This window comes from Lygodium microphyllum, chromosome 1 (genome assembly GCF_053477565.2).
Source record: "Lygodium microphyllum isolate KBCC chromosome 1, Lygodium_microphyllum_v1.1.10, whole genome shotgun sequence".
NCBI classification, from domain to species: Eukaryota; Viridiplantae; Streptophyta; class Polypodiopsida; order Schizaeales; family Lygodiaceae; genus Lygodium; species Lygodium microphyllum.
The window spans coordinates 138,760,632-138,776,926 of NC_141135.1; positions in this window are offsets into that span (position 1 = coordinate 138,760,632).

The window sequence follows — 16,295 nt, forward strand, 5'->3', positions numbered from 1 at the left end:
TGTAGCTCAAAGGCGGGTTTACAAAGCTTATATATATATTTTTTAGTTTGGCTTTTGTAGTATTTCTCCTTTACAATTGCGAAATTCGATGTCATAGTCGTCTTCCAAGAAAACAATTTTGCGTATAAACTGCGTGTTGTCGATTGTTCTCTGGAATCTGATTCTGTTAATTCATAGGTATGAACAGGGGCTTTCAGAGAGTAGTAAGCAGATTCGTGTATTGCTGAATAGGAACTGCCTCTATGGTAGTTGTTGGAGATTGGAGCGTAGGATCTTTAGAACCTTTGTAACTTTAGAGCTTTTAGTCTTTTTGACTAATTGTGATTTTGAGGACATGAATATGTCTTCGTCCATTTCGGCGATGGGCAGTACATACTGCCACCGTCGACGGATTAAAAACGAATTTTGAAGCTTTTATTAAGCTTCTGTTTAAGCCTTCCAAGCTTAACTTTGAAGCTTTAAGAGCTATGGAGAAAATTGGCTTATCTGTTAAGAAAAAACCAACGACTTGATGTAGGATCTTTCCACGTGGTCCTCCGCTTTGCAGAGGCCGGTCCCTTGCAATCTAAGTGTATAGCAGGGGGTTCTTGACTGCCAAGAACACGCTGGTATCGACTGTTTGCCAGAGGAGACGCTGTAGAGCTCGATCGTTCCAGGAGCTCCGCCTTCGCGTGAAATGGTAAGCAATTGGAAGCTCTTGATCTTAGCTTTGCTTTGATACCACTGGTGCACAGATCGGATGCTGTATGCATGCATAGTGAGCATCGGAAGGTCCCCAAGAACAAAAGAACTCTACTTTTACACCAAAAATAAGATAGAAAGCTTGCACAACATGAAGCAAGAGACTAATTGGGTACAATTTTCCCCCATGCCTTGTGTGAGCGCTCCACAAAGTATGTATTTTATATATTATTCATCTTCAAGCTCAAAAAATAGCCCAATTTACAATTAGCATGCTTTAGCCTTTGTGTTTTCTTTTGTACCACTAGATAATTAAAGCTATTGGGCACCCAAGGAGTCAGGTGGTACTCAAATACAATGTCCAATATAAATCTTTAAATCGTGTATCCATGCGTATACAAAAGTAATAAATAAATATCAAGCGCTTTAATAAATAAGTGCGTCAAAATATTGATGCCATGCCTAAGATGCGCACCCATAAAAAATTGATAATAATTTGAATACACGCTATCCTCCAATGCTTCCCAATGCCACCGCTGCTTGCTCTACACATCAACTGAAGCATTCACAATTGTTAGAAAAATAATACAATTAAACCGACAAAAGTGAATACCTAGCAGTCTTCAGCTACAAAATAAATAAATTGGTTAGAACTCAATCCTAACCTTAATTTATTACAAGTGCGCACTCTAGACTCATAAACGTTTATTAATTTAAATATGTATTTTGCGGAATCACCCGCTATGGAATCACCCACTTACATATTAAATTAACAAAATGCCTGAAAAGGATAGGCGTCCCCATCAACTTTTCGCACAAAGAATCCACCTTGTGTATGAGCCCCGGTAATAAAATTTTACGGAATCCACAGCAAAACCTCACGGAATCCACCGTGGAATATGCCTCCTGGCATCAAACAAACTTCCCTAGGTAAGGGGCTAACACTCTATTTATCCTCCTTTGATACCAATCCGGTCCATTACTAAGTCCAAAAGGTAAAACTCTATAGCAAAAACAACCCCATGGTGTTATGAAAGTTGTTTTCTTTTGATCTTTAGGAGCAATGGGTAATTGAAAATATCCAGAATATCCATCACAAACACTATACCTTTCAAGACCTACAACTGAATCTAAGATTTCTTCTACAAATGGAAGCGGATAATGATCTCTTTTTGTGATGGCATTTAGAGGCTTATAATTTACACAAATTCTCCAAAGTCCCGTTTTCTTTGATGCTATAACTATTGTGCTTACCCATTCTGAATGTTCTACATGATAAATAAATCCTGCTTGCAACAATTTATCTACTTTTTCTTTCAAGGCTGATATTTGTTCTGAAGTTAGGGATTTTAACTTTTGACATACTGGCTTGGCATCTTCTTTCAGTTCTATTTTTAGCCCTTCCCCTTTCATTCCTCTGATTTCTAAGTATGAAGTTGCAAAAAGGTTGGGATATTTATCAATGAGTGTATGATATTGTTTTCTTTCTCCATCTGTCAAATCTTGACTTAATATTTTTTCTAGAAACTCTCTTTTTTTTGTGGAAACTTGAGGTAATTCCATTAATTTTTCTAATTCCTCTAGTTTCCCTTCTTCATCATCTTTAAAAAATTCCATCTTTTTGATTTCCTTTGGTTTTAACATTTATAATTTGGACTTTTTGTGAAAGTTCTTCTTCTGAAGTTGATTCTTCATCCTTTAACAGGAACAAAAGTCCTTTTTCTTTAGAAGGAAGATTTAAATTAGGACATTTTATGTTTCTTGATACCCTTGAAACTATTGATGATCCTATATGAGTTATTGACTTCACTCTGTTTTCTAGGGATATTTCCTTATTCTTTTTTAATTTTTTTTCAATTATTATAGATGAAATTCCTAGATTTGAATCACTTTTTGAACTTCCCTCCTTAGTTTCATCTTCTTCTTCCATACTATCACTTTCCTCTTCTTCTTCCTCTCGCTGGTATCCTCATTTACTAAATCCTTTCTCGAGGCCATATCAAACTTCTTTGCTACTCCTCTACGGTCATAAATTGTTAGAGTTCCTTTTCCCCAATCTTGTATTGCTCATGCTTTCCTAAGCTAGGGTCTACCCAGGATAAGCGGAAATGCTCCTAATCCTGCTGGCATAACATGACAAGTGATTTTCATAGCAACTCCATAAACCTTGACTTCAAGATTTTGAATTATTCCAATGCATTTCACTTTAGCATGATTTGCAAGCCTAATTTGAAAACCGGATCTTGCAACTATTCGAAGTCCAAACTGTTCTACACATGCTTGGGTAATCACACTGACTTGTGCTCCTCCATCTATGTTTGCCTCCCCTATATTTTGATTTTTGTACCAAGCATCAACTATAGGACAAATATCCGGTAACTCCTCTACACTCAAAACTCTTACATTACCTTTTTTTCTTTCTCTCCCTTTTGGATTTACTAATTTCTTCCATTGTCCTCTCATCCTAGGGCACAACTCCATCAGCTGAGCAAAAGATATATCAGCTTTCCTACCCATCATATCTTTTTGTAGATCATAGTCACTTTCTCCTTCTCCCAAAGGAATATCAGTAGCATGATAATGTTTTCTAGGCGCTCTCGATCTATTTTCTTCTTTCTTCTCTCCTCTCTTTGCTTTTCTCCCTCTTTCCTCACCAGCGTTACTAGTTTCAGGTTCATCTCTCTCGGCATCTCTTCTTCTTTTAATTGCAAGCATAACATCAATATTTTTATTTTTTTTAAATTCTCTAAAATAATAGAATTTATGGCACTTTTTCCTTTCTCTTCTTCATTTAACTTTGATTCTTGAGAAGTAGAATCATTTTTTATTTCTATCCCAAAATCATTCTGTCTGTTAGGCAAATTTTGAGGTAAAGGATACATATCCCCTCTTTCTCTAGGTGGATATGGATAGTTTGTACTTATATGACCTATCTCTCCACATGAATAACAAGTTACCATTGGTCTATGAAAATATCCTCTACCATTTCCTCCTCTTCCATCTCTCAAATTTTCTTGATTAGATTGTCCCATTAGTCCTCCATTACCTCTTCCTAAGGATTGACCTCTCAAGCTCCTAACCTCATATTTTGCATTTGTCCTAATACTTGATCTTCAACTTCTGGTTCTAGTTGAGCATTTTGTCTTGCTAAAACTTGATAATTCTATTCATCCCTTTGCCAAGTTTGGTCTCTATTGTCAATAAGTGTTCTAAATGACTCTCTTTTTTTAAATTTCTCAAAATTTCTCTCCTTTTCTATGGCAATCATTACAGCTTCATCAAAAGTACTAGGTTCTTTAATTTCCAATTTTGTCCTCACCTCTCCCTGCATTTTTTCAATGAAAATTTTAATTTTCAACATTTCTGGGGCTCTCTCTCTTGGGCCTAAAGATACATTCCAACAATCCCAAAGTCTAGCATACTCTATGGCAAAAAATTCTATGGTCTGGTCTTCTCTCTTTTGGCAAGTTTCTATTTTTCTCCAAAGGTCACGGGAAGTCTCAGTTTCCTTAAAATCGTCAAGGAACGCCTGCTTAGTTGCTTCATATTCCATAGGAACAGGAGGATTTCTCAGTCTAAGGGTCTTTTCATAATCCTCAAACCAATTACGACCTTCACCCAACAATTGAAATTTCAGAATTTGGAGTTTCAGGGTTGAGTCATTTATTCGTTGGATAATACATCTAAGCTCTAGTTTTTCGAGGAATCGCTGAGGATCCTCTCCCTTTTTACCATAAAATTTAGGAAAAGAACTAGCCATAAAAAAATGATTACAAATAAGAAATCAATCCACAAATCACGCACAAAGTCAAGATTTTTTCGACGCTCCTCAATGGGGGCACCAAAATAGAGAAGTTACATGAGCGGTGATCAAGAGAAAGCCTCACTCACAACCCGATAACGAGACGTTAAGGAGTGCCGGTTAGGGTAATTGACTTTGTCGGATGCACAACACAACTTGAAAAATTCAAATATTTGACAAAACACCACGAACCACACACGAAAACAAGACAACACACAATGAAGATATCAATATTTTGACAACAAACCAAGTGAAATATATTATCGTACCTTAACAACCTTGAGCTGACGCTCGACACCACAAAGTCTAGCTTCTTCAGCTTTGAAAATAGCATGCCCAAGAGTATCCTCTCGCATGCGACCCTCCTCTCACATCTCTCACAAAATGACAAGAAGACTCTAAGGGGAAGGCTCCTAACTCTCCACTCTCTTCTCCTTATATAGTTTTTTTGGTTACATACGTTGAGTGCTTTTCTAAAAGCATAGTTGGCTTTTCGTAAGGCGAAGGTTTTTTAAGCCTTTCCTTCTTCCACATGTTTTTTAAACTCAAAAAGCCTTCAACTTTAAGGCTTAAATGAAAACTCAGAGCTTTTTGATTATATGTCGACTTTCTGCTTTGCATAATGCCATCGTCATAGCCTGCATCACTTCCATCCGTGATCTGATGAGGCTTCAGCTTCTTCCTTTTCGTCATCACTTCGTCTTCAGCACGTTGTTCTTCTTTCTGCCTTGCTTCTTGCCGTCTTGAACTTCATCGCGGCCTCGTCCTCACTTTCTGTTGCATCACCTTCTGTCGCTTCTTCTGCGTTTAGCTCCTCTTTCTCCGTTCAATCTTCTTCATCGGCCTTCCACCGACACTATAGGTCTTCTTCTTCGCCTTCTGTAACTGCTTTAACACCCTTCATAGTCGTCCCTCCATCCATAATATTCTCACTTCTTTCGGTCTCTCGGCACTCCTCTTCGTTCTCACATAGAGACAGCCTCTCATCCCTTCTGTCGTAGATTGCGTCCTCCCCTTGGATTACAGGTTGACATTCTATTTGTTTTTACACCGACTCATGCCGTCAGATGGAATCAAGCAAGTATATCTGAAGAAAACAACATCTCTTGAAGACATGAAGAAGATTTGAAAGTTATATGTTTAGTCATTGTGGAAAAAAGCATCAATAACTAATGGAGGTGTGGCTGACGTCTCCAAAGCGGTAAATGGCACGGGTGACAAAATGTTAAAAAGCTTACTTCCACCTTTTGCATCAGTAGAAATGCAAGCTCTGGCAGGAAGTATTAACCGAGATATTCTTGAGGGAAGTCCCAATATACGATGGGATATTATCAAGGGTTTAGAACATGCAAAGCGACTGCTAAAAGAGGCTGTGGTGATGCCTATTAAATATCCTCAGTATTTCACGGGTTTGTTATCCCCTTGGAAGGGTATTTTGATGTTTGGACCTCCTAGAACATGCAAGGATTTCGAGTTGAATTATGATAAAAAATTTGGACGAAAAGTAAAAAATGGGTATACAGGCACTCCTAATGGCCTCGACATGAAATCGGATGGTTTTACAAGTGCTGGGAAGATAGAAAGCACGAACGGTGTGACAACTAGAAAAGCAAAGATGGCAGCTCTAACGCAAGCTCGATGGTGAGCAATGTGATGATGATTCTAATTACAAAGAAATGGTGGCAAGAAGATGGCATTAAGGGCAGTATATACATGTACTGAACACAAGGAATGGCAGCATAATCCAGATGGAAAAATGATTGTCATTAATATTGGACAAGAGAGTGACTTCTAACACAGCAAACCGACATTCTACTCAAGCAAGATAGTGATGATTGTGCAGGTTGCGATAATTGACCCGACAAACAGAAAACGAAGATATGGAAGCATTATCAAAGGCAAGGATAGGAGGTAAGCATTGTAGAGGTGACCCGCAAACGAAGCCGAAAGCGAATGAAGACACGGAAGAAGGGACGAAGAAGAAGCTGTAAACAAGGACTTAAAGGTTACAACAAGGAACAGAAGACCAACAGAAGAAGAAATTGTGAAGAAGGCGAACGCCAAGTGTGTGACATCTGGTGAAGGAGGGGGGACAAAGACAACATAGCAAATTGATGAGTGAGCTGAAGCTAGCAATCTGAGACAATGAGGGAAGCTAATGAAGGTGACACAAAGAAGACAAGATGACGATAGACGGAGTCGATGAAGGAGTCAAAATTGAAGAGATGAATGAGGTAGAAGAAAAGCCGAAGAAGCTTAGTAGACCAAAGACCCTGCAGAAGACTGCAACAAAGACAAAGCCGAGGACAAAGCTGAAGATTGATTGACCTACATCAACATAATACGATGAGTTCTGAAGTTGAATCCGACAACATCAACGAACATGAAGTGACGGAGAGAGGTCACGACTTGTAGACAAGCCAAAAGGATGAGAAACAATGTGTCCTAACATGAATATGCTTTGAAATGAACTTCATGCCCATCCACTCTTGGTTTGAGAAAATGTGCAATATAAAATCAATGTTATGCAACCATTCAACCGATACTCACACAAAAATATGGATGCAATGAAAAATTTGTGCCTAGCCTATCTAGACGTGCTTGTGCGTCATGCAAAGTGCAAACAAAATTCCTTGATTATTTAAATCCTTATCTTCACCTCTCAACTCTTAGCAAGAAAATATGTTATACTCCGCTCCACCCATCCAATTCTCACAATCCCTGGAAATGATGGTCCTCAAGATGTTGACAAGATATGAACAACCCATCTCACAATTGGTGGAGTCCTTCACGACCCTCTAAACTCACCCAACCTCCTTACACACTCAACTAGAGGTTCCTAACTTTGTGATGAAAATCCCAAATATCGTGCGTGCAAGAAATGTGCGTGCTCAATGATAGGTGCTCTCTCATGTGCGCGTGCATCTAAAACTTACTGCATATAGCTGCAACGGACCTCATGCTGTGCTAGTGCTCAATGATGGTGCAAAACGTGCATAATCCCAACCCATGTCATGGAAGTATTAGATAAGAACATGAGACGACCCCCAAGTCCAGTGCATCAACAAGTGCAATGTGAAGTGCTCGTGAACCCATTATCCCTGTGATGTGCAAAAGTCTCGACAAGAAAACATACCTTGTTCGACAATGTTCGGTAGCTAATAACAAACTCCTACTTCAACCTGTCCAAAAAAATACCAAGCTCGACCAAGGCTATCAAGTTTCACACTCAACAAATCAAACAAATTGACAGAAACAAATCCTAGGCTAAACAAATACAAGAAATCCAACTACAAAATAACAAAACAAACTGTCACGCAAATAACTAAGCTAGCAAAAATCAAACCTAACTACAGTTTGACTAGGGCTTTTCAATTTAACCATTAGATAAAAACATATAAGCCCCATAAATAACTCTTAGAAATGGTTTTAGACATTTCTAAAAGTCCATGTTTTAAAGGTTTTGCATACCCTAGACTGTCATGTTACCTATGCAAGGCTTTTTTAGAACATACCCACCATTTTTAGATAAGCATCTCCAAAATGGAGGGCCTAATTGGTATTCTTCTACTAGTGAAGTGTGTGGGTAGAAAGTTTAGATCCAGAGCCATACTGTCAATTGTGAGAGTTCCAAAAATTCATATATATTTCATTTTGATGAGAGAGAGGTCCCTAATACATTGCCCTAGGTTGGAGTCAAGGGATATGCAAATTCCCAATATTTCTTAAAGCATGTGTATTTTGATTTTTGTGGTGCATCATTGCTTAGCAGGGTATACAACACCTTCTCATGTTTGTGTGTGTCATTCCCAATTGGACATGCTCATGTAGGCTATATTAGATAGAGGAAAACTTGACATGTAGTTAGAACTAGTCCATGCCTTTCTTTTATTGTGACATGCTTCTTCAGATTTAGATAAACTAATTTAGCTTACAAAAAAGTGTGTAAGCAGTATGCTATGATTTCCAATAACTTATACTATTTATGTCTTTTAGTTAGATGAGACAAAATATCTAGAGGGCATTATGATACCTACATGTAATCCTGAAGGGCAAGCTTAGCAATCTTCAGTAGTGATCCTTGGAATTGATCCTTCTAGGATAAGTGTATGCAGTAGTGTATATATGACCATTTCCTCAACCATGATTAGTAGTGTTACAACATTGTTTGAACAGGGTTTCAACAATGTTATAGTAGTGTTTCATCAGTGTAGCTAATTTTTTATGTGTACAATGCCATGGTCTCTAGTACTCAATAGTGTGCTTATTAATGATTATTCTAGGGCAAAGGATACATAGGGCATTATGACACAATTGGGTAGGCTTAACAATACTCATCAATGATCCTACTCTAATTCTGATCAATATTTAAATCATTCTATGGCAAGTGTATGACATAGTGTATATAACAAATACCTTTGTCATGTTTTCCTAGGCTACTACTACATTTTGTAGTAGTGTTTCAATAGTCTAGATAACTTGTTTTCTAACAAGCTTATCAGTGTCACACCAATGATGCATAAATGTGTGCAACACCCTTCCTTATGGCCCTCAAGAGTATCCCTTCTAAGATAAGTATATGGAAGAGAGTGCATAATCTTTCCTTTTGTCTATGTTTCAATAGTGTAGTGCTAGTGTTGTAGTAGTTTATTTAACATCTTTCATTGCTAATTTTAGCAATCTTTCAATATTCTTTCAGCAATGTATACAACCCATTCTCTTACCATGTTCAACAATCTATATTACCCACTTACCAATAGTATTCAGTAGTGTGTACAAACAAATTCTCTATACTACTTAATAGTGTGTATTTCAACCAATTTATAGTATTACATATAACATCATTTTTTGCATTAATCAGCAGTCTTGTAGTAGTTTATTTAAACATCTTCTTAGTAGTAACCATTGTGTGGTTAGAAGTATGCACACCCCAATTCTCTACTATAATTTTTAGCAATATTTACATCGGTTAACAATATCCAACATTATTTACTCCAGTTCAACAATTTAAATCTAGGGTTTTAGGTTAGTTATAGACATGTTAATCACGATCCACCTTATTAACCTTGTAAATGTGGTAATTGAGAGATTCCAAATTTATGTATATGGAGTTCATAATAATGATAGAAAATACCATAGTTACCAAAATCTCTTTTCTACCATCCATCTCTTTCTCTAGAGCTTCCCCTATCACTAGAGTTACCATGGCCTCTTGAAATCTACATATCATAAAACTCTTGACTTAATCTATTTTATTGGGCAACACCAACATGTCTTAAAGAGAATATGCCTCATTCTCTTCTTGAACTTGAATAGAATGATTAGACTTATTCATTACTTTTTTATAAAGATTCACATTTCATGTTGATCTCTTTTATAATCATGCAAGACCAACTCATCAAAGTCAAGGAACAACTTCCTACATACATAGATGTTGTGGAGGATCTCCAAGCTTTATCATTATTGAGGTCAACTAGAGTAGATGAAACTAAAGTGCCCCAAGGCACATCTACAATGATAGTCACTTTTCAATACATACTCATTTGTATGCATATCTACTTTCTTCAAATTATGTAGCTCTTACTTGAGTTGAATATTCTCTACCTTTGTATTTGTAGAAAATATATTTTCAAAGGTGGTCTAGGCTACATGTCTCTACATTTTTTATATTCTCCAACATGCTATAACTCATTCAATCCTAGCTCCTTTTATTCACTTGTAACAAACTCATTTAAGCCTTTTTCGATGAGAAACTTTGTCACATGGAGCTTCCATGAAGGTAGTCATTTGTATTCAACTTTCAACCATGATGTCTCCAGTATTCTCAAATGTCACGATAAATCTATGTACCAAATAAAAAGTAAGTTTTCTACAACCTTCTATAAAAAGTACAGAATGACAAACCAAGTGAGCTTCATTGATTGCTTAATAATACATACAATTTGTAATCTATATGTAGATAAACCTTGTGTTTACTTCCTAGAAAACATCTTAAAACTTACATATTTGAAATCTATGAATTGTGCACCTAAGAAGGCTCAACACAATTGAGAATGCAATATATCATGCTAAAACTACTAATTGTAACCTTATGAAGCTAAAATAGAACCCAAAGAGAACTTAGATGGACAAAAAATCAATAGTCTTCTTTGCCTTAGTACTACTTGTACACCGAATCTCATAGCAATCTAAGATTGTTGATTTGCCATTAGGTTTACTTTAGACTAAAAATCGAATGTTTTTCTTTAGAGATAGAAAGAAAGTGTTTGGACCAATCAAATGAGAGTTACCATAATGGATCATGTTATTTTTTGAATTTCTTATACATATACCACAAATAAAACATTGAAAATATTTTTTAATAATTCATATTTTTCTAATGAAAAATTACAATGAAAGGGAATTTCTATATATCAATATTTTTTTCAAAGATGTCAAAGTATAGTATTATCATCTCATTTAATAGGTATATTATCCTATCATGGTGTAGCTCTCTCATTTAATGGAGAAAGAACTTTCCCTCCAAAGAAGAGTCATTTTTCTTCACTACTATCTCTCATTCTTTCTTGAGCTCTATTTGCAAGTTTTTTCCTCTATATGTTTAAGGTTTAAGCTTCTTATATTTGCATTTTTAATGTGCTCTTCCACTAGTTGTAGCAATGATGACAATACAATCTACACATGCATGCCCTTTTATTATATATATTACATTACAATAATTTTGAAATAGAAAACTATAGTTGGATCCCTATCACAACTTTTGTTTGGGAGCTAGGTTATGCTACAAACCAATCTGAGAAAAAGGATTAGCACAAGTGAGTTCATACATACTTATAAAGATAGATTAAAAGACTTTTGAATGGATGATAATAGTAGTAGACATGTAAAGGAAGTGTTGATACAACATACATGCATGCATTGTGACTTGCACTATATTAATGACCATTCAATATTCCAATGCATAGGCCAACTTGCGTGTTGTTCTTTTAAATTTGAAGTATGCCACACTTTTGTACTCCTACTTGTTTTTATGTGGCACTTGATATTACTATGAGCTCTAGCAATTTACTACCTGCTCCACTACCTATAGTCAATAACCTAGAATGGCCACTTCCTACAACAAAAGCAAACATAAAAATGTTATAGTGTCAAGCTATATCAAGATATACAAAACATGTATGATTCTAGCCAAACATTGTAAATTTGTGAAAGAGCTATGCTTATTCATATGTTTACACACATCCATTGATCAATGTATTTTTATATTTACATATATACATTAACTTTTTCTATGATGAAGAGGCGATTGATTATTTTATCATTCTACTTGAGCTCACAAGTTTTATATGCTTTTATTGCCATGATAAGTTTCTTTTTGTAAATACCATATTTTATTAAGGCATGGAACATACTTTGTTGATAATCATGGACCATCATATAGAACACTTAAAGCATGGAGAAATCCCACTATCAAGCAAGAACATTTTACTTTGAGTCATGTGTGCAATAAATGTCACGAGTCAAGGCAAGATAAGTCTGATTCTTTCCTTGAAACATTTGCCAAGCTAAATCTTCTTGAAATCAAACTCATATGTCAAGCTAAATCTTCTTTCAAATCAAAAACTCATGCACATTAAATCAAGCATCCACTAAATCTTCTTTCAAATCAAACACTCGTGCATATTAAATTTTAATAAAATAGGATCCTACTTTCCTTAACTTTTCTCCTCACGTTTTCTTACCATTTTCTTTTTCTCTTCTTCCTTTTCTTCGTCTTCTATCATGCTCAAGTGCTCAGGAACTCAAGTGCTCCTACACTCGATTGAGAGTACTCAAGTACACACAATGTGAATTCTAGAGAGAAAATTATTACTCTATCTACCTAAATATACGCAAGCCTATTTTTACCCATGTTTTCATACTATTCCAAAGGTTGAATGCCTCATACAAAGTATCTCTACTTGGGTGCTTTTCCAATCTCTTTTCCTAACTTATTGTTTATTGAATTAAAATGCAATAAACATTCAAACACTTAAATTTCTTCAAGTAAATATTATCATTTCCTTTCACTTCCTACTCTAACCATGCTTGTTTCAAAGGCAATCTTCTATTCCTAAGCATGATGTAGAAGCAAGCACCTTAATTAGTTGATCCTACTTAAGCTAGCAAACAAGCAAGAAAATTGAATAGCTTTGAGGTTGTAGTGGACACATCCCTTAATCCATTCTTGGCCCCACGATGCTACATAGATCTTGCTACTCCAGAATGGAACATCATCAAGTCATTAGATCTTTGAGGAGCATCAAGTTCCCATCATTCTCTCTTGATCTCTACATCAAATTAAGCCTACTCTTCTATCTTCTCTTCTTGGGATGATGTGAGAGCTAACTCTTGTGGGTTGAACTCTACAAATCACTATACATTTGTCATGCTCCCAAGTTCTCATGGAGACTCTTTTCTTTGCAATACACAAGCCAACCTATGATGGGCCACACTCATTGGATTGAAAGGATAATCCCAAAGTATAAGACTTGAGAATTAAAATATGCTCCTTAGTTCATCAATTTTATCATCTCACGATTTGAGACTACACATGGTTGACCACCAATGCCAATGCACTTTAGGGATTTCACAAATCTAAAGCATGGTGGAAATTGACAATGATGGAGGGATGGATGAACAAGATGCCATTCAAATGAAAGGTATCCATTTGGAGCGTGTTGGTGGGGCCCTTCCCCTTGCATCAATGCTTCACCATAGGGTATTTCTAATGTGAATTGTTTCTTTTGTACCACTATAACTAAGTCTTCTCACCATAGATGTATCTGTTGTCCTTTTGCTTGAAAGATTTGGCCCCCAAAGATCAGCATAGCCGAAAAGACATCATGTGCCTCAAGGCACAAGAGAGTGGCACATCAACCACCATAAAGGTCAATCTAAGGTGAGCCATGCAATTAAACTTGAATCTCTCTTCTACTTTGCCCTCCCAAGAAAGTAGAAAAGACACCATTAGAATCTCCATCTACAACAATGAGATAGCACTAGTCTACCATTGGACCCCTTACAAAGTACAATTTTTTATGAGCACACCAAATGGTTTTAAGAAGATCTGATGTAAACACTAGGGGATATTTGGAATCACTTTTGGGCCTTGTAAGAATTGCCATGTCATCATCCTACTAAATAAATGGGACCCATGGATAACTATATCCATTGTGTTTTAAAATTATATCATATAACATATCAAGGGTCTTGTTGAGAGCATTCTAATGTATGAACTTGTGATAAATTTGGAGTTTATATGCTCAAGTTATGGCCTATCAACAAGCAAAAGTAACCTCAAAGGTTCCATAATGGTAGCCTCACCCTCATTTGTCCTTATGGAATATTCCCTAGAATCTCAAAGAGCTTAAAAGGCCCAAAAGTGACACCAACTCTCCCCTAGTGGGTAGAGAAATGATCCTCAATATCATTAAACACATGCCACCACAAACCCTAAATCTTTGTATTACCATACCCAAGGACTTGATCCTCAAGAAAAGCACGAGCAATACGAGTCCACGGTTGTTAGCCACCACATAGTGCCTGAAACATGCACCAACAAAGGGCTCTCATATGGATCTCCACATCCAAAATAGCCCCACTCCCAAGGATTTCAGGGGTGCACACATGATGCCAAAATATCTAAGATATACCAACCTACATCGAATCTTTCTTCCATTGTATGAAACAGAAGTGCCGGCTAAGATTCTTCAAGGCAACATTGATCCAAGGCAATAATGGTAAGAAGTAAGAGAGCATGGGGATCATAATTATTTGCATCACTTTAAGGTGCACATGAAATGGCCAAGTTTGAGATTTCCAACAAACAAACTTAGCTTCTAATTTGTGTGGTATCCGTTTTAGCAATAGTCTTGGCTGCACATCAACACCCAAGGGGGGGAATAACGAAGATGTCTTATAAGGTCTACATATTGAGCAAACCACACCAACTTGGGAAAATCCAAAGTAGTGTGAGCAATTAGGGAAGATTTGGTAACATTGATATGAAACCCCAACGCATGCCTAAAGAATTCCCAAACATCTGAAGCTTTGTAAAAATTAGAATAATAAACTTTTACAACCATAAAAGTATCATCAACCAATACATGACCAACAAAATGGTACTACAAAGGTGTAATAGCATAGAAAGAATGGGGTGAATAGCAAGCACAAAAAAAGTGTGGGCTGAGAGGGCAACCTTGTCAAACTAAATGTGCAAGGGAAAAGGGCTCAGTGACTCCACCATTTAGCATGACGTGAAAAATAACACCTATATTGATTGTGTAAATCAACCTAGACTTATGAGGTCCAAAGCCCATGAGATCCGCCAAAAAAGAACATTCCAAGAAGTTAAAATCCTTTTCTAGATTCAACTACATTAGATCAACCTCTTGTTGTGTGTGGTGTGCATAATCTATGGCCATCTATTGGGCCTTTTCCTTAAGGTATCCTACAACATGCACAATCAATTCCTGTTACCTACCCTCATACTTTGAGACACCAAAACAATATCAATAGTTACCATTGCACTGCTTACTAGGGGCCAATAAACCACAAGATAGCTTTCCACCTCAACCCACACTGGACATTCTTGTTTAAGCAAATGATAGAAATCATCCATGGGTCTCCATGGCACAACATGGACGAGCTATCTATAAAAAAGAAGTGGGGAAATCTTCCCAAAAGATGATCACATCCACGATTGATGTAAGCACAACCTCATAGGAACCCTTGGGACCCACAAAAGCATCTTCAACATAGTTGCACCTTAGAATGGAATTATGATCCACGGTATCATCTGGATATTGCTAGTGAAAAAAGGATGACCCCACGTTCATTAAAAGTAGACAAAGATCAAGGCACTTTTTGTGTGTCAACATGCACATCCACAATGTCTTGTTCATCACATTTGGGAAGCTTGCTATGATTGTGTTGAACATATTCCCCCAGTAAAGAGTTAGCAAATTCTAGCGGATGTTCCCAATCCAATTCTCGAGGACCATCAGAATGATCGGTAGCCTTTGCATATGAACACTACTAAGATATTCCAAAGGGGAAGGACTCTCGGCAATAATCATAGAAGCATTTGCATCATGTTTGATGTGTTTCATAGCAAGCAACTGTGCAGCTGAGCATGGAGCCATTTCCTCAACCATCTCCTCAATACATGGGACCATCTTGTCTTATGCCTTTGAATCTGGCCCCAAAGCATCAACCACCTTGTCGATAAAAGTCGTATTGAAGTGGTGACTAGAGGGTGGGATGCAGATTCATCTTCGAGTTACTGTCCCACTACTGCATACTTGATCATCTATTTCACTCTTCAAACGAATGTTGCCATAACACAGTCCTAAACCTGCACAAGTGCTTATCTGCATAGGGTTGCGAAGTTCTGATCATTAGGTGCCTGGTCTGAGGGTTTTAGGAAAGAATTCAAATACATTCATACGGTTAGACTTCTCACAGCAGGCCTCCAGGACTGGAGGACCCCTCACTGATAAATCTACCGGCACTAGAACTAGGGCTGGGACTGCGAAGTTGTAGGCATACAAGCAATGGAGAAATAGGGCAGGATCGCACCTATCGCCAGGTTGGTTCCCTTTCCAATTAGCGGCACATGAGCAGTAGGTAACAATCTTGTGGCATGAAGATGCAGGGTCGAGCAAGTGACAATCTTGTGGCTTGTAGATGCAGGGTCGAGCAAGTGATGAGGAAGCTCTCACACAGGGTGCAAGATTACCATCACCATCCTCACTCTCTCTCTCTCTCT